A 23,591-nucleotide genomic window follows, 5' to 3' on the forward strand; every position below is an offset into this window, starting at 1 on the left:
TGGGGCCTTTTCGGGTTGAGGATGGAGTCAAGCTCAACTCCCAGTCCTACTGCCAGTTTCTGGAAGACACCTTCTTCAAGCAGTGGTACAGGAAGAAGTCTGCATCCTTCAAGAAAATCATGATTTTCATGCAGGACAATGCTCCATCACACGCGCCCAAGTACTCCACAGCGTGGCTGGCAAGAAAGAGTATAAAAGAAGAAAAACTAATGACATGGCCTCCTTGTTCACCTGATCTGAACCCCATTGAGAACCTGTGGTCCATCATCAAATGTGAGATTTACAAGGAGGGAAAACAGTACACCTCTCTGAACAGTGTCTGGGAGGCTGTGGTTGCTGCTGCACGCAATGTTGATGGTGAACAGATCAAAACACTGACAGAATCCATGGATGGCAGGCTTTTGAGTGTCCTTGCAAAGAAAGGTGGCTATATTGGTCGCTGATTTGTTTTTGTTTTGTTTTTGAATATCAGAAATGTATATTTGTGAATGTGGAGATGTTATATTGGTTTCACTGGTAAAAATAAATAATTGAAATGGGTATATATTTGTTTTTTGTTAAGTTGCCTAATAATTATGCACAGTAATACTCACCTGCACACACAGATATCCCCCTAAAATAGCTAAAACTAAAAACAAACTAAAAACTACTTCCAAAAACATTCAGCTTTGATATTAATGAGCTTTTTGGGTTCATTGAGAACATGGTTGTTGTTCAATAATAAAATTATTCCTCAAAAATACAACTTGCCTAATAAATCTGCACTCCCTGTATGACCTAGTAGTAAATACATTAGAGTTACCAAGGTGCAACTGTGTGCAAGTGATCAGTGGTCACTGTGTGATGGATGAATTGCTTCCAGTGTGGGCGGAGCTTAAATGATTCTGTACTGAAACATGCAGTATCATGAGGTGGAGTAAAAGCTGGAAGTTAGCTCTAACGATAGTTTTGTTTCCAATGCAGTATTTCGAATTTTGAACATTGAACAAACCCCTGAATTTTAAATGTGACTTTACAGTTGGCTACAGCAAAATAAGAAACACATTTTAACATGTTATCCCTTCCACCACCGGATTTGTAACCTCTCTTTGTCATATACCTTCGACTGTGCTTCGCCACAGTGTGAAGCCTTTCGCTTCCTCAGCCTTGCTCCACAGTCCCGGAACTCATCCGATTGGGCTGCTCTGCTCTGGAATTTACTTTTTACTTGCTCGGATTAGTTTGCCAATCTAGACTCTACATGGTTCAGCTAAGGTTTCACGATTGCTCTACACAACCAGCAGCTGGCCCCAGTCATCCACTCTGTCTCATCTAAATATTCCATCACATTTAACCCTCCATAATTATTCATCTTCAAACTGCAGTCCACTATATATTTATCGATCTGTCTCTTCTAGCTTGGTCTGTCTTGTGATATAGCAGTCTCGATAGCAAAACGTGTATAAAAAAATGTATTACTGTCTGCATATTGTTTACACACATTTAGTCGATCAGACATGCTTCTTAATACTAATATCTGCCTTGCAGTGTTTTTTATTTACAGTTTTGTGGTGCAGCTTTCCAGCTGCTCTGCACAGCACACACTCCCTCCCTTCAGCTCCGAGCATCCTACTGAAATAGGAAGGCATGACTGATTGATGGAGAACAGCTGTGTGGGTCAGCCTCCCCTGACACCACACCCTAAACCCACTGCTCCACCCCTCCACAGCAGCTGAGCCACAAACTACACCCCGCCACACCCAAGCTCTACTTTTTTACCTTTTCTATATCAGCGCTTTCTATCGAACATTCAAACACATTCTGGTGTATGAATCGGAGAGTATTTGGGGGTTAGTATCTTGCCAAAGGATATTTGGCATGCAAACTGCCAGTTTGGATTCTCCACAGAGTGGAGCAGGAGCAGATAAAGATTTGACTCACCCCGATGGGAGTCCGCTCATTGTGTTCGCTACAAGGAATCAACTCGTAGAGCCAGCTCGTTTATGGACGACACATCGCTAACAGCTGAAATATTTCTACTTTGGATACTATACTAATAGAGGTTTACTTTGAGACAGGCTTAAAATGAAATGGTCTGGAGTTTATGTCACATTTCGCACACTACAGGTCAGAGAGTAGCTGGCCAGTCTTTATAGACCAGTCCATTGCTTCCATGCAGACTATGAGTTACTACAACTTCCATAAACCTCCAAACAAACACTTGCAACTGTTTGGGGAATATTCATTTTTCCCTCATGACTGGTGGTTTCCAGATGGTCTGTAAGCCTGTGTGACTGATTCTGCATCGTCAACATGGTTGTTACGCGTCCAAAATGGCTGACAGGTTAATGTCACATGATTACTGGTCATATCAATCCAAAACCTCAATAATTAAGCACATGATTTGATACTGAATTGTAAGAGGTTCATGACTCCATCAGTTGTCACAGTTTGTCAAAATTTCCCCACCCATTGGCAGGTCTACTGTTGCTTTTTTGCTTGTTTTTGTTGTTGTTTATTTTGTAGAATAGCACATAATTTTGTATATTTACTGTCTTTTGATTATTTATTGCTGTTTAAAAACAATCTGATTGTTGTATGCCACTAATGAAACAGTAATTCTCTAAAAAATGTGAACATCTGAGATGAAAATAAATAAAAGATAAATCAATAAGGACTTAATACAGTAGAAGAGTGGTGATTACACTGAAAGACCCTGCTTAGTACATTGATTTTCTTATTAGCCTTTAATTTAGTCAATAAGTGTGTGCGCACACATACATAGACACAGACAAACACACCCATCCATCCACACACCCTCACACACACTCATTCAAACCCATAAGCACCCAGAGTCAGTAATAAAAAGTAAAGCAAAAGTTTCTGAGCTCAAACCTACAATGCATGAAGTCAGCCGTCAGGATTTCTTGGGGTAAAACACTGCATTTATATGCACACAGCTAACTACCTTTCTCCAGTGAGACCAGCCAACATCCTTTTTTACTCTGAACTGTAACAAATACAGTTAAACCAGGCAAGAGCCTCACATGAATCCACTTTCACAATACACTCATGGGAAGTCCCATTCACATTCCCTCATTCATTCATCATTATCATATAACATGACACATCAGTTTTGCTATTCTTTGTATATAATTGCATGAAATAATACACATAAGCTAGCTTTAGTTATAACGCTAAAAGGCTGGCCTGACTGGCTGATTTATGTTCTGTTTACACTGTATGAAACACATTTACCTGATAAACATAACCATGCTGTTAGCATTGCTTACAGAGAGAATATTACCTGGGGTGAAGTTTAAGGCAAAATCACTTCTTGACAAAGGGGATGAATTTAAATAGTAACTGAAAACTGGGTTTACTGTACAAACGTGTTTCAATCGAATAACACAGTATGACCTGCCTTTGGGAGTCACGAGTGGTGGGAAAACCACAAGCCTTCCTGATGTCACAAACCCTCTTCATGGTGCATACACCGTGGGACGGAGTTACAGGGTACCACCTTTGCAAACATCTTGTGCCCAGAAGTAGGTTGGTTGGTTGGATGGATGGATGGATGGATGGATGGATGGATGGATGGATGGATGGATGGATGGATGGATGGATGGATGGATGAATAGATCTTTATTTATCCCTCGGGTATGTTCCTCCGGGAAATTCAGTTTCCAGGAGCAGAACACAGACAGAAATTTGCATAGTAAGAAATAAGAATAAAAATAAAGGGGAAAAAGAAAATATGAATATAGGCATAAATATAGCATATATAAATAAGCAATGAAAGTTACTCGTTAATAAGATAAGGCAGCCAAATGTCTATACCACACAGTACAACTCCCAGTGATGAATGATTTGATGTGGTATAATATGGGCGTCACTTGTACATTGGGTTTTTGATGATATTACTGCAGAACTTTTGTGTTCTCAGTGTGCTACTGTCAGTAATTGTGGTGTCTTTATTGTTGTGGTTAGATTTGTCTGACAGTCACAACAAGGCACAAATAAAATTTCCATTTGTAATAAGACTAGTGTAACAGTCTTATTTGCGATACAATGTGAAAATCTGCTGCTGTACAATAGACCACTGAGCAGTGAAGCTTACCTTAAGTTATTCTAGTATGTTCTCTGTGCATCTTGTTAAAAGTACAGAGTAATTTCTAAAACAGTTGTTTCAAAAATGTGCCAAATGGACAGGTTAAAAAAAAAAATCCAGCTTTTAGCTTTAGCTACAGTTCTCCTCCTTCCTCCTGTGGTTCCTCAGAAGTGACCTTATTAACCCAACTCCACTTCACTACATTTAACACAGGCCCGGAAAATTACAGTTAGTTGCTGTGCTGACCCTCATATCCACCAGGATTTTTACCCTAACTTAAATGGGTGGCTGAAACCAGGCTGAGTTCAATGAAAAGGCATGGCTGATAAAGTATTACGAAGGCTGACAGCGATTTTCTCTCCACAGATTATAACTTGATTCTCATTCTGCCTGCTCACTAACACAGATTCACTACACTGCAGGTGACTGGAGGCAAATTACACACAAAAGCCATGGCCAATAAATTTAGCTTTTCTGACAATGTTGGCCATGGCTAAAAGATCCATCTGTAATTATTAGGGGACTACAGCACACGGAGTATTTTCTGCCTGTGATTTTGAGTCTAACCAAGCTGCAGGGGGACAGCATTAATCATTCTGAGCAAAAATTAAACTCACATTTAGGCTTAAGTTTGCAGTATGAGAGACATTTGTTTTAGTTTTCTTTGTTGTTCGGCTTTGTTCATATCTGTTTGCATTTTCTTTATTGTAGAGTGTACGTGTATGCTGGTTTATTATTTGCATTGTAATCACATAGGTAGCAGTGCCATCTCCTCTGTCTTCCTCTAACAGTACTTCATGCTAATTTAAGATGACTTCTCATTGGAAGAGCTTTCTAAAGGCGGACTAATTAGGTGAAAATAAATGTTACTAACCCCCAACACCACCACCTTTAGGAAAGCGCAATTCAATTTGTCTCTGTAACCAATTCTGAGGTTCCACAACAACATCAAGGATAACAAAATAAATGATCCATTAGAGTACATTTATTTGTACTGTGGGCAGCTCTGCATCGGTTTGTAAAGCGGCTTGTCTACTAATCACAGGTTTAGCCATTTAATCTCCTCGCTTAAAAAAAACAAAAACACCCTGATTAATACCGGTGTTAAATTAATAAGCCGTATTCTTCTGAGGAATAGACTGAGAATCATTTCTTCTCCGTAAGGCAACATCATGCTTGACTTATACATGAGAGAGACCTTTGTGACCACATTTTTTTGTTTAATTATAAAACTGTGGCAAAAATACAAGTAAAACATGTCAGTGTAGCTGGTATCTAGGACCTTTGAGCTTTACCGTTAGCTTCCTAACTGCCATGTTAGCTCTCCTGGTAGTGACCTGTGCACTGCTGGTGATATTTGGTGTAGTAAACAACATACGGTAGAACTAATTGTCACTGATACATCCATTGAGGCTTTTAAACTCAGCAATATCCAGTTAAAATACTGGAAAATGTATAATATTGGATTCATGCATCAATGCAATTGAAATCTGCAAGAATATGAGAGTACAAGTGACACATTTTAGCAAAATTAGGAAACAAATGGATCAAATATCATATGCATTTTAACAGTATCAGAATTATATGCCAGGCTATCTAATGGGGATCAGATGTAAATCTTCCAGAAATGCAATGGGGAACTATGTGTCGGCTCCTACTGCTACCTCTCTTCATGGAGAGATGTTAATAGTCACCTCGTAAAGGTGAATATCAATTATTACTTGTGTCGTTTCCTCTGGCTGCCTAGTGTGTAACGTTTATTTTTCTTTCTTGCTACAGATTGCTCTTGCCCTTGCTCTCTTTCATCACACAGACACACAGATGGATTTTCCAATATAGCTTAGTTTTCTCATAAGGGATTATCATCAAATACCATTCATCAAACAAATATGAATGGTTTCTTAATTTTTCAAGAGTAATGTGAACTTGGTCCTTGAAACACCATGAGAGCCAAAGAGGTGCTATTAAGAAAGCCCCTTGAAGTGGCGGGAGACTTGAATGTGTTTTGTCGGGATGAAATATTATTTTACTGTTACTATTCATGATCATTATTATTACTGTGTAAATATTACACCCCAAGCATTGTCCGGGGAAGATCGACGCTGTTTGAGTGATTGTGCTCGACTTCCCCCCATATGTGTTTCAATAAAATTCTTGTTTTGACGCACCTTACTGGGACTTTGCAGTCGTTTGTCTTTTCCTCAAAAACGCGAATCGGGACAGTTTCATTTCTAAAATAAAAGCTTCTAAGGTTTTGAACTCCAGTGTGGCAGGTTGGCTGTGATAGCAGCTTGCGAGTGACGGAGATGGTTTGGAAATTGTACAAAGTGTTTAAGTGAATCAGTTAAGATGTAAATGTTGTAATGTGTGGTTAAAGTGGTTTCAGACAATCTAATTTTAAATAAATTGATAGTTTAAAATAACATTATTAAGGTTTACACCATTTATCACAGGCAGAATTTCACAGAGGACAGATTTTATTTATTTATTTATTTACTGGTCAAAAGATTAGCAGTACTTCTGTTCTCATTAGGAATCTAAAACAGGACCAGATTACAGATTTTTAAAAAAGAGGATTTAATGTTAAATTAGTCTTTTAGATGATTGGAGGAAAAGTGAAACTCCTTGATTTAGAAAGCAGCACTTTTAACTTGAATATTAATTGCATGTCATCTTGGTCAATTTAAGATCCCAGATGTTTCACAGCACGATAATGATGTGAAGATAATGACTTCAGATTTTTCTTCCCTTTGCCAAAGAACCATGTAAGGATTTGACTTGCAAACTAGTGAAGTGTGAAGAGAGGAATTTCAATATTATCTGGTTTTTGTTACAACTAACATCAGATCCATTCAATTTTAGTGTGTATTTTGGGGGAATAGCTGCTGTAGCTGTTGTACGTTTACATTTACAGCAGTAAAAAAGATTTAATCAAAAAGACGACCGAACAGAAGAGTTATAGGTCAGGAGTGTCAAGATCAAAATAATAGCAATGAATAAAGATTTCAGCTACAGTGGAAAGTAAAAACAACATTTAACAGGAAGAACCTCTGGCACAACCAGGGGAGGGTGACAGACTGTGGAAAAGAGCAAACGATGATAGATAAATAATGATTACATACAGAGAGGTGTGTAAGCACAGTGAGCGAACAAGAAACACTCAATGCATCACGGGAAGCCCACAGTAACCTAGGCCTATTGCACTGTAACTAAGGGAGGGTTCAGGGTGACCGGATCCATCCCTGACCAGATGCTTTATCCAAGGGGAAAGTTTGAAGCCTAATCTTAAAGGTAGCGAGGATGTCTGTGCCAAAGTGGAGGTGGCCCTGAAAGCTGAAGGCGCTGCCTCCCATTCTACTTTTAAATATGAACCATAAGTAAGCCTGCAGTCCGAGAGTGAAGTGCTCTGTTGAGATGATATTGTTATGAGGTCTTAAACCCTGTATGTGAGGAGAAAGATTTTCAGTTAGGTTCTGGAATGAACTTGGAGCCATGAAGCCAGTGTGAGAGATGATCATCAATATCTTTATATATACAAAAATACACAAGCTGGAAGGCATACACGATTATCTGCAGCACATAATAAATCAGTCCTTTGAGCCTGATGTTCAATTAGCGTTGGTTTAGTGATATGATGGCTACCGCTTTAGAAGATTGGATTTTTTTTACCATAGTTATGAGGCGATTGTTAGACTAATTCTATTCTATAGACTTGTATTCAGGTAACATTACCATGAGTGTCAGTGCAGTCGTAATCATAGAATAAAATTTAAAGACCGGAACTATAGTCTTTATTATTCTAAACTCTTATTCCTTTAATATCATTTGATTCATCAATGAGAATGTTCTTGTTCCTGCCTCAATACTTTTGGTCAGCTAGGGCTTCCCTTTCCCACGTGTGATTTCTTCCCACACTCCAAAGACAAGGTTTTTTGCTCAAACATGGGGATCCAGAACTGTGAATGTAGGAATGTTGGAATAATTTGGCAGATGGGAATGTGGCAGTGAACGAGAAGATTAAAATGCACGGCTATATCAAAAAATGGCATGATTGTATAGAAGGATCCCTAAACCATCCTTTGCAGATAATACAGACAAACGAAACACTTCATATTACAGGTTTGGTTAGAAGAAATATTAGAGTTCTGACACATCACATTTATAGCCACCTCACCTGGTTGAAGCTGTGTGACTCTACATACTGTATTGCTTTAAAAGGCATTGCAAAAAAAAAAAAAAACAACACAAGATTTTAACCTGTGATCATCATATCAGATAGTAGTTTCAGTACTGTGATCAACTTGCACAAGCTTACATACTTTAGTGTTCCATCTACGAATGAATCAGGCTGCTGTTAAAAGCTTCAGGTTTCTGTAGCTCATACGAATAGGTGTACCAGAGGCAGCAGAGGGCATGTCTCGCTGTATCTAGAACAATACTTTATCATAACTAAGCAGTTGTCTATCCATTAAAAAAGATCTAATATACATTGAACATAATGTATTTAAATTGGGCTTTTTAGAGCAGTAATTTTTATAACTCCCTATTTTCAGTTCACTACACAAAATGGATGTTAATCTGGGGGAGATTCTTCAGATGATGTATTCTGATCAAAGGTGACTGACTGAGTGTTTGATGTTTTCATGGTGTCCATTACGACTGTGTTAATAACTCATTACAACAGCCTTTTATATCTTAAGCTACACTGAATAAGGAATGACTTTCCTTTATTGCTCTCAAGAAGAGAGTGAGAGGAAGTGATTGATTGAGTAATTTCAGCAAAGGGGAGTGAAATCCTCTTGTGATTTAAATTAGATGATCAGAGGCCCCAATCTACTAAGTGTGGCGTTTATTTATGTTTCTAATCTTGAAAATACTTTCAATGTTTTCAAGTGTATAAGTATGCTTTAATGTTGAGTCATTTATTATAGAGACGATTTCATGGTCTTGACACCAGGTCTGCCACACATCTGAATCTGAAATAATCAGAAGACTATCGTAATTAATTTGGCTCATTCATGCTCTTTGGTCAACAGCTCGTTCTTTGTGTGCAGACGAAAAGACGGCCAGGGTTTGCATTTTGCTTGGTTTATCTGTGCATCTATGCATGCTTTTTAAGAACGTTTAAAGTTATAACATGATGCTTAATTTTGGTACCAAATAATATAATTACCATCTCATTAAGAGGAAGACCACATGGATGTATTACTTGGAGTTGGTGTGACAGAGGAGGAGGTTGGAGATGAGGTGAGATGGAAGCAGGTGATCCACTGTGCCAACCCCTAAAGGGAGAAACCAAAAGAACAAGAAGATTAAAATTAAAAAAGAACACATTCTAAATAAATCCATCTCCTTATATCGATTTTAGACCGAAAATGACAGTTTTTCACTTCTTTAATATAAGCTTCACATTCAAATGGGATTATTTCTTCTGTTAAGAGTCATTCATTTGCTTCTCTCTCTCTCTCTCTCTCACACACACACGCGCACACACACACACACACACACACACAGCCGCACAAATCCGCTCACACCACAGTAGAATTGCCCTGGGGACATTACACCATTGGGACATGCATGTTCCACGGTGCCAAATGAGCTCTCAGAAGCAAAAAGTGTGTCAGTCATTGCTTGGCTCAGGAGGCTGTGGACTGCACAGAGCTCATATTCTATCAAAGCTGAGTTGAGATCAGAAATGTCTTTGATTTAAAGAAGGAACATTCACACGAACATGCATAGCTACAAATTTAGTATGGTAGGATGTCCTACAATGTGTTTGATGTAAGTTGCTTTGAACCAGTTTTTCATCCAAAAACAAAAACACTTTCCAATTTGATTATCTTTAATAAAACTGTGATGGAGACCAAGGTAAGACGTGAGATTGGAACAGCGATAAAGTAGATGAGATATTAGGGCAGAGTTTTTTCTTTTTACATATGTGAATAATACCTCTAGGTACAGCTACTATTTTTTTTAATCCATCTTGTGATTAATTTGGCCAAAAATCTGATACCATATCGCTCACAGACCTTATCCTCCAGAATCAGAACCAATCATTATCAGCTATGCCACCCAGTTATCAAGTATTGCACCATCATGTTAAGCACTTGCTGTTTCAATGCACTCTGTAAATAAAGCTGGCTTGGCTTCATTTTGTCAAATACAAAAAAAAAAGCCTGGAAAACCATTTTTGAAAGCAAAAACCCCAGAGTTGTGTTGCATGACACTGAATCAGTGTCAAAAACATTGTATTACGGATTTTCTAGACTGAGGTGGTTATTAAGTGTAAGCACAGCTTAAAAGCTACAGCAGGTACATGGCTGCTGCATTTTAGAAGGGAGCTGCTGCTAAACTAAATGTTCAACTGTTATTTTGAGTGTTGGTTGGATAGAAAGCCCTGATGTTATATGTCTGACTGGTTTAACAGATTAAGATGTTTTCCATGTACATTTTGCTAGTTGTGTTAATGTGAAGCTGACATTAGGTGATCAATAATATTGGCAGCACTGTTGTTAAATAGCTCCAATCGTCTTTCTGTTTTGACACAATCCTACATGCTTGTTAAAGTTAAAGTAGTTTTTTTAAGCTTTTTTGAAAAAAGAAAAACATTAAATTCAACGTAAAATAAATTTTATATCTTCTAATAATGTTGATGGCATAGACCTTTCCAATCTCTTTATTTTTAAGAATAGAAAAACTCTAATATTTATGTTTTTTTATTTATTGGAAACTAAAATAAAGTATTCACAGTCTTTTTTAATATTAAATTGCAAGCCTTCCCCTAACCCCCTTTTCTTTTTCCATTTAAGTACTTGTCCATGCCCAGCTACTACTCAGGTAATGAGTTCATAACCTCTTTATGGAAACAGATTCATGTCTCTAGGTTATTACTGACTTGTGACTTTATTGTTGAACTTCTGTTTTAGTTAACTATCCATGTTCCATATCATGACATGGGTATAGTGATTTGCTGAGATTTGTTTTCTTCTTCTTTTTTACTCAGGGTGCGGGAGACATTTCTTGCCATCAAGTGTGAAAATTAATTACAAAGTGGAGCAAAATTGGTCTAATGCTACCAACACACCATATCCACTCAGTAGCACTCCCTCTGAATGCTGCAATGTAAAACTGTTTCTTTTACAGATGTACACATACTGTGTGGCTGTTGCACTCTGGTGCTAATGACTTTTGGAACTTTTGGTTGTCAGTTAAGTGCTTTAATGGCTATTTGTAAAAATACGACTGTGGTTCCCAGCCTATCTGACCCACAGCTGAATGCATGCAGCTCTTCAAGAGTATTGATTTATAACCTCATTACTTGTATTTTTATTATTATTTTGCCCAGATCTGTAGTTAGCATCTATAGCATTAGTTTCTATAGTCAGCTTCAGCTTCTTTGATTACATATGTGATCACTATATTACATTTTACATATGTCTCCACATTACCAAAAGCACTCTTTATATATACAAGCTAACTACTCTGTAATTACACTGGCAAAGTGCTCTGAGCTGAATGCTATCTTTGGGATGGTCATAAACACAGTGCTGAGATTGTTGATACTGTAATTTTTAACACATGGAAAATGAATGAAGCCTTGACCTGATTTGGTTCTAGATTAAAAAGAAATATCAAAAGACCACATGAGTTATAACCCTCAATAAACCGCAAAATGTGGGGTGTGGTGGGGCTTTCCAGATTATGGACCTTATAATGTTTTTATAACATTTTTTGCTACTTAAACTCAAAATTCCTGTGCCACCCTAGAAGCAACCATAGAGGGATCTAATAGACCGAAATAGACGAAGGGTTCCAGAAAGTGCTGATAAAAATAACAAGAATAAACTCCATTATCTTTGATCCAGTTTGGATCTAGTACTGCTTAACTTGATTTCTCAGTAGGGTGAAAGAGGCAGGGATTAATTCAGAGCTTAGTGGACCAGAGTCAGGCCTGTGCATTCCTAGGTGAGATGTCCTCTAGTGGGATAAATGCACAGCTATTGGTCCACACTCTCTGGAGGACAGAGAATGAGATGAGTGAATCTTAATATACAGGCTGTGAAAGAAAGAGGAGATTTTATAATTGGCATATGCACTTGATTGCGTCTGCTTTTCCTGTACTTAGAGATTATAATACCAGTGTAGTTAGACAAGCACTCCACTTTATTCTGTATGTGTAAAATAGTAAATGTCTTTTTTTTTAGCACCGTTCCATCATACAATTGTGTCATCACAGGTAAAGGCTACCAAGAAGCTTAATGATGCCTGTTTTAGCCCAGGAGCCCCAGCTGTAACAGCAGGTTAGATACAGAGCAACAGATAGAAAAGCTGGACTTGCTCATCTTCAAATAAAGGCACTCTTAACTGTGCAAATTTAGCCCTCTTTGACTTCTGAGGTGTGTGATTTAAGTAAAATGTTGTGTAGCACTGTTTTTAGCACTGTTCAGTATGCTTTTTTGAATGTTTTAAAATTTTGTCATGAAAGCCGCACATTAATGCTGCACAGATAAAAAAAAAAATTTTTCATAATCAGTTTAACATTTTTATTTTCACCAAAGGGAAATCGCCTTGTGTCTTTTTCAGCTCACCTTGGACCCATCTGTTATGCTGAGTAGCATCTCTGATAGCCTATTTGTTAAGAAGTAAAGTAAAATAAAATTAAATAGAGTAATATAAATACCCAACTGCAATATTTGAGATACTTCAGTAGGAGTCTAACAAATTGAATATCTTCTCTTGCTATGGCCTCAGAAATGAGAACATAATTGAATGAACCCTCACAATATCTGCAAAACCTCCAAAAGCTCAATGATTAAGGGATCTATTGCTGTTTTATTGAGTTATACACATGTCTAAAAAATAAAGTGGTGATTTGGTAGATCTGCTGGCTATGATTTATTTATATTTATGCTTGTGATGTATTAACACTTCTCCATGGCTGTCTTCATATGCTGCACATGTCAATGTTTGTTTTCTTTAGCTCAGCAGGCCACGATTTCATGATTTATGGTGGTGTCAAGCCAATATCTCTCCTGTGGCCCTGGCCTGGTGCTATTCCCTCTCTCAGACTATTTTCACAAAAACCATTCATGGTTTTATTTCTTTGAATCCCTCTTTGTCTATTCCCCAATTGATTGTAGTGTTGTCCAGCAGAACTGCACAACACTTGACAAATAACTATGTGTAAATCACTCATTCGGTGATGATGATATTTCCTTTTATTTACACACAGATTGAGATGAGGACGCTTGCATACCCCACAGTAGCTACTATCGGGTAACTAACGTGAAAGTTAGTTATGTAATGGTAAATTAAGCATTTGTATAATGTTAGCTACTGCAGAAAGTTTAGCCGATGTGACAGATTTGATATCAAAACAGCAATGCCAGGTCTCTTATCATTTATTCCAACATAACATAAGTAGGATCCTTTTTTGAATTTGGCCAATGTGAGCTGAAATTAATTTACATTGAATTCCTTAAACAGACTTGGATGTCAGACGTTTAGGTTCTTTGCTTAACTGGAAGTATTTCCTCCATTGGCCTGTAGCATAATATCATTTGAAAAATCTATTATCAACACATGGTCATTCACCTTGAACACAAACTATTCTCTTACCTGACATATTGCCTTTCTTATCAATGAATCAAACTAACTGAGTGAAGCTATTCTGGCAGCTGCAGGAGTCATTATCTTCCACATGTAGTTTTTCCTTTGCTTGTAGGAATCCTTCTTCCCCATCTAAGGATAGACTCGTTCACTCGTAAGCATATGCTGCACAGGGAGGATTGCAGACCTCTTATACAGATCCTACAGTATCTATGGTTTGTATATGCAGAAATCTGGTATAGAAAAGATATTTTAAGTACTTTGAACAAGTGAGTGTAGGCCCAAAAGTGTTATCTCAAGCCATCTATATGTCCAATTTATATATATGCATATAAAAAGAAAACACAAGCTTGTATTTCTTGTTGGCCTGGATTAAAAGGAAGCCCTGATGAATGGTGAATGGACAACTATTGACTGTTGGACATTTCAAACACAGGCTATTTTATTTTATTCTATTCTGTACAGTTGTGTACTGTATTTATTCTTATTGTATCCTAATTTTTGCCTCATAACTTTTGCACTGTCCACTTCCTGCTGTGACAAAACAAATTTCCCACGTGTGGGACTAATAAAGGTTATCTTATCTTATCTTATCTTATTACAAACACAGAGCTGTGTAGTGTGAAATTGCCAAGTGATGTAGTTTAACTTCGCATTGACTTTGGAACCAGTGTCCACAGTGGCTCAATCATCCATGCAGGCAGTGAAACCTCACAGAAGACATTTGTTGCCTAGTGTGAATGCTCCTTAACACACTTCCAGTCATTAAATTGAGATTGAGTTTTTCCACTCCCGTAGTTAAACCAGGAAATTATCAGTGATCAGATAGTACTTCTAAACAACAGGCTGAAAAAGCTGGCCAGCTATCTGCATGCTGTTATTCTATTTCTTTCAGTGACAAATGCAAATTGTAGAGAATAACAAGTGGGTAGTGAAGACAATAAGGGTGGATCAAAGTGAGGCAGGGAAGCAATTGTTGTGGCACCATCAAAGGTTGTGTCAACAGTTTGCCACGATTATATGAAATTCAGGTGTCATCCATTTCTTTTCAGTGGTTTCTTTATTATCGGTTAGTAATATTCAGAAACTATTGCATACACATGGCTCAATGTTTCTAAAACCATACATGGTTTAGCCTAATAATGTTATCAGATTTGCTTCTGCAAATACACATCTGAAGAGTGATGAGTGCTGATGAGCATTGCAGTGGCAGCTGTTTTGTTCAATGACACCAATTCTAATCAATGACTGGATAGTGCTGTGTTCATGTCAAGTCTGCTCAGGCTGTAAATCCATGCAGCCAAGTGGGTAAAGAAATGAAAACATCCACATGAGTCTCCCAGTTGGTGACATTAGTGATTTATGACAAGGACTACAGAGGAGTCGCCTGCTTTAATCATGGCTGAAAAGTACTGCTGTGTTAGATACAGCTCCAGTATTAATAGAAATAGAACAGTTGAGATAACACTCCTTGTTTTCACTTTCTAACCAGCTGTTAAATGCACATGCAGTGCTGTAAATAATAAGTAGTAAAGTTAGGGGAAACTTTTTTTGTTTTTTGTTCTTGCAGTTCTGTTGGCGGTGAATTCTGAATTCCTGAACATGCACTGCATTGTAGCGAATTGGTTTAAATTTTCTATTATAGATCTTCTGTAGCATAAAAGGAATCGCTTATTGGTGTCTTTTGTCCTTCATGGAGTCAAACATGAAGGACAAAAGCAAAGTAAAGGCATAGTCTTATTGATAACCCCTAGTTTAGTGCCATCAGTGTTACATGCTCTTTAGAAGTTTTCCTTTGGTAAATTATCATTAAAAAGTGTCAATTTTCCTCCTCCGGGTTCTACTGTTCATCTTACTACCGCACAAAAGACAGTTGGTTTTGGCGCCAAACAATAACAAATACTGTGGCATGCTACTTTGAATTCAGCACAAACACTACTTTTTATATAGAACTGTTCATCACAGTTTAATGGAAGGCTCTTCTTCTTTTTGCCAGATCGTTTTAAATAAAATACTAATTGGATGAGAAGTCCTTTTTGTATATTTAAGTCTTTATTTAATTGGTCAATTAGCTTACCGAATCTATCATAAACTTTAGGTACTCAGCCACAAAACAAGTCTGACTTTCAGCTGTCATCATTTAGTTGAGGACCATTTCACTTTTCAATGGTTAGTCACAAATGAGTGCAGTCATGCCTGTTTCTTTCACTAAGCAGTATTTGCAATTCTAAATTAAAGATGAGGGATTTATCTTTATCAGTAGAAAAAAAAACACAATTAAATACGCATACATCTGGCATGTGTATGGTGGTGATGCACGGAGGGGCATATAAATTGCTTTTGAAGCAATTTGAAATATGCTGTTTTCTGTCTAGGTGTTGGACTGTCATTTGCATAGAAATGTGGCTAATGGATAGTCTGGTTTTCAGATTCTGTTGCTGTGTGAACTAAGGAGGCACATTTGGCTAGACTTTTAATTCCTTAGTATGGCGCTGAAGGTCTTTTGTTTCAACACTGGTGCACATTAGGATGCAAGGCTTGTTGTAATGACTAGGAAGTCATCTCTTGCCAAAACCCCTACTACCCTACTCTTTTCTTATGCAATACTAAGAAATCTACTGATTAGCAGTCTGTTAGCTGAATGTGCTATTATTTGATGTACTGCCAGTCCTCATTTGACAACTCTATCTATCTATCTATCTATCTATCTATCTATCTATCTATCTGCCTTTTTTGCTCTGTATTCCTTTTTCTTCTGAGTGTTAATAGTGCAGTGTAACCTTGAATGTGTCTCCAGTATAGAAACATGAACTACTTTCCTATTCAGAGTGTGTGTGCTGCAGTAATGTCTGTCACAGACCATTTCCCTCTAGAATAGAAAATGCCAGCTGACACACAGCTCGGGATTAACCGCGCTGTATGTCAGTGTGTTGACTCTGTGTATGCGTGTTCTATTCTCACCCATTTCAAACATCCACATTTCTATAATTTGGGCCTATAATGAAATGAAGGTATTATTATTGTTTTTTTATCCTAGACTTTAGTTAATAATAATTTGTAGATACATGACATATAAAGATTGGTATATTAAGCATAGGAAATTTGGAAGTTGTTAAAATGCTGAGTTGGGTCAATACAGCACATCCTGAACGCTTTTGGACAAAGTTTCATGTAATTTCTTCAAATAATCTCCAAGAACACTTCTGCGGGCGTCATAAGGAAAGCTCAGAGCTCTTATTTGGATGTTGGCTTCCTCTTGCTCCATTTTTTTGTCTAGATAATCGCACACTATTTCAATAATGTTGCGGTACGGGTCTGGGTGGCCAATCAATGACTCATTGTGTTCTATTAGATGTTTTTCTAACCATTCACACTGTATTTGGGATCATTGTAATGGGGAAAAATGAAGCCTTTGCCAATCGGACACTTTCTGGATGCTGAAGCATGGTGGATCCAAACCTGATGGGTTTTTTTCCTGCATTTATACTTCCATCAATTTTAACAAGATCTCGGACACCACTGACTGAAATTTAGCTTCGAGCCATGGCGGAGGACTTCACCATGCTTTACTAGCTGTAGCTGTACACACTCACTGTTGGACCGCTCTCCTACATATTGATGAGAATGAGGAATTTGGATTCATGTCCCCATAAGACCTTTTGCCACTGAGTTATTGCTTAACTTTGCATATCATAGCCTTTTCTCACTGAGGTTTCAGTAAACAGTAGATAGAACAACTGACGGGCCAGCTGGATCTGTCAGACCCTGTGTCAGGCCTGTCCTGTTTCTTAAAAACATGCTTTACATATACTGTTCTTCTGGATGAAATAGTAGACTGTTTTTAGGCCTGACACTTCTTGTGTCCCTACTTGTCCAATTTCCTTAAATTTTTAAAGGACTTAGCTCACATCATATAAAGACAGATCAGGTTTTCACATAATAACTCTTTGGGAATTTCCTTCTTGTTTCAATAATACTATTCCTTCCTATTAAACTGTGTGCTCTTTGGCTTTGTTCCAGCTTTTGCAACAGGCTTTTTGTAACAAAGTGTCTAAAGATAAAGTTTAAGACTGGTTCTTTGGTGAGTATTGTGTATAGACACACCACCCGTTCATCTATTTGTTTTGGTGCCTTTTTTAGTCATAGATCATTGTTAAGTGTCTTAACAAAGAAAGAAAGAAAGAAAACAAAGTGTTCCTCTGAAATTGGTCACGTCAAGTCTAGTTCATTAGGAAAAACATATTAAGAATGAGTGACAACACATACTGTGTTTTGTGTACGGATATTTTTCTCCTACTTCTGCAGGTGTATAAGCATAAGCTGAAATTCTGTAAAAGTACTCTAAACTTGCAGTTGTGTACATATTCTTGGTTGCTTTGAACCACTGGGTGTTGCATGATATTACATTATGCTGAGAGGTGTTTTTTTGCCTACTCTATTTGTAAGAGTGATGACTGGACTTTCACTGACTGCTCATGTCCTCTAGTGGCTTCTTGACAGTCAGATCACATTAAAGTACACTGTTAGTGTCTACCTGTGTGCTGTGAATAAGGTGACAGTGGACTGCACTGTCTCAAACAAATCACCCGTCAAAGTATTTTCACTCTGATTATGACAATATTTTAGTGTGTTTGCTTCACATAAGTTATGTGCAATTAACATGCCGGGATGTTTAAATAAACTAACACTAATACACACAAGGGGAGACTGCCTTGTGTCATGCATTACCTGTGTATATCAACTTTAGACTGCCATTTATACAGTGATAAAAATAGATTCTGCCTCTTGGGTTTAAACATAAGAAATTCCACCCACCCTATTCCTCACTTCGTTCTATTTAACATATACTTAAGCTGAGCCATCTAAAATGCCATTCCAGAGGTCCAGTGGTCTATATTAGACTTATAAATCCTTTCCATTAGGAACAGTCTGTGTGAGGAGAGGATATAAAATCTCCCTACAGCACCTTATCTGACACATTGAATGTCATTTTAATCAGTCAGTCATAGTCTAAGCCCACCCCACCCTCTTTAACCTCTTATCCCATACTTTTTTTTGGTTCCTTTATTCTTCTGTCTTTCACTTTAAATGCAAAACCAATTTAGGAATATATTGCTCTGCCAGACACCATATTAACTCATCTTCATATGGGCACTTTTGGCCTGTAGTATTTTTCTCAGTCTGATTTGCTCGGTGCAGAAACTTTGGTGAGATCTACCTTGATCTTCCTTTCAGTTTCTCAACAAAATACACCTACTTTTTGCTTCAGTTAGCTTGTATGAAATTATAATCAAAGCACTGAAAAGAAAGCAAAAAAGTCGTGAAACAGCTGCAGCTTGGAGAGAGGCTAACCCTAAGCAGGGACCTGTGGGCCTGAAAGAGAACGCAAACATAGAAATCCTGAAAAATACAATTTTTTGGTCAGCTCCTGGAGGTTGACTACAAAAGAGAATTTGTCACTATAGACTTCCTTAAAATGCCTAACTTCATGAAAGAAAGAAACACATTGAAAGGTTACAGCGAGCCAGTGAAGTTAAACCCAGGACCTTCTTGTGTGAGTAGACACTGCTAACCACCAAAGTGCATTACAACCATGAGTTGTCTGCTAGGCTTAAGTTACTAAAATCAACCTCTTGACCATGGTAGCATGTAGCATATTTGTTGCAAGTAATATTGCTTACTCTGCTTTTAATAGTCCTAACAAATCCACTCATTGAGGGTGATATGTTTCTTGGGTGAGATTCTAGTGCTTTATATGTGTGATGCACCTATACAGATACAAGTTCCTAACCAAGTTTGATCACATTAGGTGAGTATGTTGAACTTTACACTCTCTTTTAAATATGGAGTCATTAGTCTGGTCATATTGTTAAAACAGAGGCTTCAAAACTGAACTTTGCAAAATAATTGAATATACGGTATAAACAACAGAGAAATGCACACCTTCTAAGTAGAGTGATTTGGCTTCCTGCACCACAAAAGCAACATATGAAATTGCATTATCAACCCAGTCAGAATCCTACATAAACTTTATTAATTTAACTTCTATTTAGATACATAAAATTCTCTTATTTTTATTTCCATCTTACTCTGTAGTGAATTTTGACATTGGGATTCAATGAAATGCAGCAGTGTACAGAAACATTACAATATTCAGATAGGAACTTATCGCAGGGCTTTGTGTGCAACTGCAGTTGTATTTTGATTGAGTTTGCTGCCCTTTGAAGACTTGAGCGTGTACTTTGGCTCAGAAATGATTTTAGCAGCCTTAGTGGTTACTCAAAAAAAGACGTATTTTACATTCATTGATCATTTAAATGTGTGTTCAAAAAAAACATGTGACATTGAGAATTATTTGTCTCTTATGTCCTTCATAAGCTCATTTATATGAACAGGTTGAATGCATTGAGTTCCATTTTAAAAAAGCAGTCCAAAAGCAGTTATAAACAGTATAAGCAGTATATAAAAAGGACTCTTAGTTGTCGAAATTTCCACCTATAATTATTTGGATATCATCATGTAACAGTGAATGTGTGGTCTGCTCAAGGTAAACAGAATGCCCACTTGGCCAAAAGCTAACAGGCTTTGTGTCCGGCAGTGCCAAGCCCAAATGTCTAAGCAGGTTCAGGGTAATGAAACACCCAGCATGCACTGTCATTACCCACTGAGGTTCATCACCCTGGAGAGTCCATAGACAGGCAACACAACGTCCTGAACTACCAAGTATCCCATCACGAAAAATGCTGCACAGAACATTTGGAGAACACGTCTTAGAATGCATTTTCTTATAGTTATTTAAGACAAACCCTACCCCAGCTAGAGGGCCCTTTAGTAAGATTTGCTAGATATGTAACAGGTAAAATAAAATCATCTGTAAAGCCCATTGGGTGAAAATATCTTCTCTACCCTTATTTATTTTATTGTTATGCAAATAAATACATTCAGTGATACTTAGGCAAACTGAAAACTCCATAAATAGCTCAGATTTCCACCAAATACACTTTTTTGTGTTAAATAACAGAGTGAGACAGGACTACGACCTAGATAACCTGCCAGTATATCACAGGGCCAACATTCAGTTAAATTCAGTTCAGTTTATTAGAGTTATAAATTTAATTATTTATATAGCGACAACTTACAACAACAGTTTTCTCCATATTCTTTATATTGTAAGGTTACCTTACAATAATACAGAGAAAGCCTAACAATCAGATTACCTTCTATGAGTAAGCACTTGGCAACAGTGGGAAGGAAAAGCTCCCTTTTAACAGGAAGAAACTTCTGGCAGAACCAGACCCATGCAGTGGTAGCCATCTGCAGCACACCGTTCAAAGACCGGTCAAAAGATACACTCTGGAAGAACTAATGATTACATGCAAAGTGGTGTACAAAAACAGAGAGAGAAAAAAATTCACACTTACAACTACAGTCAATTTAGATTCCCCAGTTAAGGTAACCCCATGCATGTCAATGGGCTGTGGAAGGAAGCTGGAGTACCCAGAGAGAACCCATGCAGACATGAGGACATCATGCAAACGCCACACACAAACGACCTGGCTGATGGTGGATTCAATCCCAGGACATTCTTGCCATGCAGTGTAACAATTAACTATGTTGAAAAAAAGGTTGTTTTTAAACAGAGCTCTGCTTTTTTTTGTTGTACGATATATTCTGGCTATCAGCCACATGCCTTAAGCACATATTGGATAAATGATGTGTCATTTATTACATTAGCCAACATGATTATGTGGTTTTTAGCTATTTGTGGATGTCATTCTTTCTGTCTTTAAACACGATAGATTGAAAGGCTAATTAATTCTGATAAAACTTTGAAGTGGAGTAGTAGAGGTCATATTAACCAATCCATTAAAGTTTGGCTTGAATCTGCCAAGGTATTCAGCGTCAATATAATGATGTACTATTCAAAGTTTTAGAGAAAGCATTAGAACTTAGAAACTATGATTCATACAAGTGTGGTGTGTATCGTAAACATATAGAAAGTCACATTTGACCTCTTACCTTTCCTTCAAGGTCAATGATTGCACTGAAGGTTGACATGATAGTATTGCTATATAGAGCTACACATATAGAGCTATTTAAAACTATGTTTCTTATTGTGTGTATTGGCAACATATATTTGTATAAAATATTATATATGTGGATTCTAAATAGCACGTCATTTGGATCCCAGACCTGTCCTTCAAGGTCAAATAAGACCAAATTTTCATTAGGTCAGTTTTTATAAAGTTTCTGTTATCGTTAATATTATTCTATGCAGCCTTGAAAAAACCTGACATACTGCTTGTGTGTCAGGTTTTTTTGAGGCCGCTCTACTAGAGCGCCTGTACTAGATGCGCCTGCTCCCTGTCATTTCAAAGAGTATGTCGTTTCCACAATTCTGCTTTCCTCCCGAGGTCGTCAGAGCCATAGAAAGGAATGACTTACTCAAAGGTTCTGTGTAAACTGTGTCAAAAAGTTCAGTTATGCCCAGAAAGTTTTCTGTTATTTGGTTGAACTTAGTGCAGCTGTAGGCTTCGTTTAGCGAAGGTGTGTCGCAGTACACAGCGGTCAAAGTTCAGCTGGGTTTTGCGAGTACTCTTCAGGAAACTGTTATTGCACAGCACAAGCAATAGAAATGAATATTTTTGAAGGGGCCTTTATTTAGACAGAATGACTTTAATCAGGGTCAGGTGTACCGATGTCTTCTGATTTCTCCTAACTACACAGTAAAATATTAAGAACAAAATTAGCTTTTGATCCTTCTATTTTAACTAATAAAGGAATGTATGCTGTATTTCAAAAGTTGCAAGACATGTGAGTTAGGAGTGTAGGAGCACTGTGCAAAGTCTCCACAGAATTATAGGTGGCTGACATCTATCATGCACTGCATCCTCCTGCAGTGTTATATGTCCAAACAATTAGAAGGCTGACATCCAGCATATTGTAATGCATAACACATGAACAATACAAAACTGCACCATTTAAATTATGTGATCACAAGGATGAGTGAGAAGTGGAGAGAAAAGGGCACAACATTTCAAAAAGCGATGCATTTTAAAACGTGTAATAATCTTCAATCATGTAATTCATTGTGTGTGACCTTTGAAAACAGGCATAGATGGAACCATGCAGACTTTATGTTTATGAATGTGTGCCTTCATACATTCTTTAGGTTTAAATGTCATAAGAGGCAACTCTGAAAGAACAAACAGTGTGCTAAAACTTCTACTTGAAGTTATATTAACTTCAAACCTCAAACTTTTTTAGTTTTAATTAGTTTAAGGCATATAAATCATGCACTAGCAAAATGTATATTAAGATATTACATTGTATATAGAAGTGAAAAAATAACCTTGCAAGCTTGAAAGTTAGTCACTTTGTCATAAACCATATACAAAATGAAGCTAAAGACAAAGTCCTCTGCAGTTCACTGTTACCTTTAGAGATGATAAAGTCTAATGGCCCTGATCTCTGCCATTTGGAAGTCATAGCCATCATAGAGAAACAACTAATCACTCTTCAATGAGTCATTCCCTGTGATGTATGGAGATGATTTGGAAGAAAGCACAGTACAGAGTCAAAATCCTCCAGAAAAGAACATTATGAGGGAACATGAGGATGGTAGAGACTGCACTCGTAGATCTGGTTTCAACTATAAAAAGCTTTGGTTTGGATAAATGGCTAAATTCTCCAGCTCTGTAACTGCATTGCAGTGGATGATTTATTCTGACTGTCCACTGCTCTATGGGTGGGGCATTTCATCAATTACAAGAGCACAAAGTAATTATGCTAGAGTAGTGCCTAGAATGTAAAATGCTGTAGTGGCTGTACAGCAGTGATACAAAGTTGTATTTTTTTGCATCATAAACAGTCTTTAATAAAGGACAGGCTG

At 37.5% G+C, this 23,591-nt stretch overlaps 1 protein-coding gene and 1 long non-coding RNA gene across 2 annotated transcripts in view; both read left to right on the forward strand.

The window, feature by feature from the left end:
* LOC309688248 overlaps window positions 1–11,166 on the forward strand; it is a 58,675-nt gene extending 47,509 nt beyond the window's left edge. The window contains exons 2-3 of the long non-coding RNA XR_014271019.1: window positions 10,900–10,927; window positions 11,094–11,166. This is a non-coding gene — a long non-coding RNA (uncharacterized lncRNA). The remainder of the gene's footprint in view (window positions 1–10,899; window positions 10,928–11,093) is intronic.
* lsamp (limbic system associated membrane protein) overlaps window positions 1–23,591 on the forward strand; it is a 480,200-nt gene that overhangs the window by 74,469 nt on the left and 382,140 nt on the right. The gene's annotated exons all lie outside the window — the stretch shown is intronic.

Source organism: Aulonocara stuartgranti (assembly GCF_965226115.1).
Source record: "Aulonocara stuartgranti genome assembly, chromosome: 14".
NCBI classification, from domain to species: Eukaryota; Metazoa; Chordata; class Actinopteri; order Cichliformes; family Cichlidae; genus Aulonocara; species Aulonocara stuartgranti.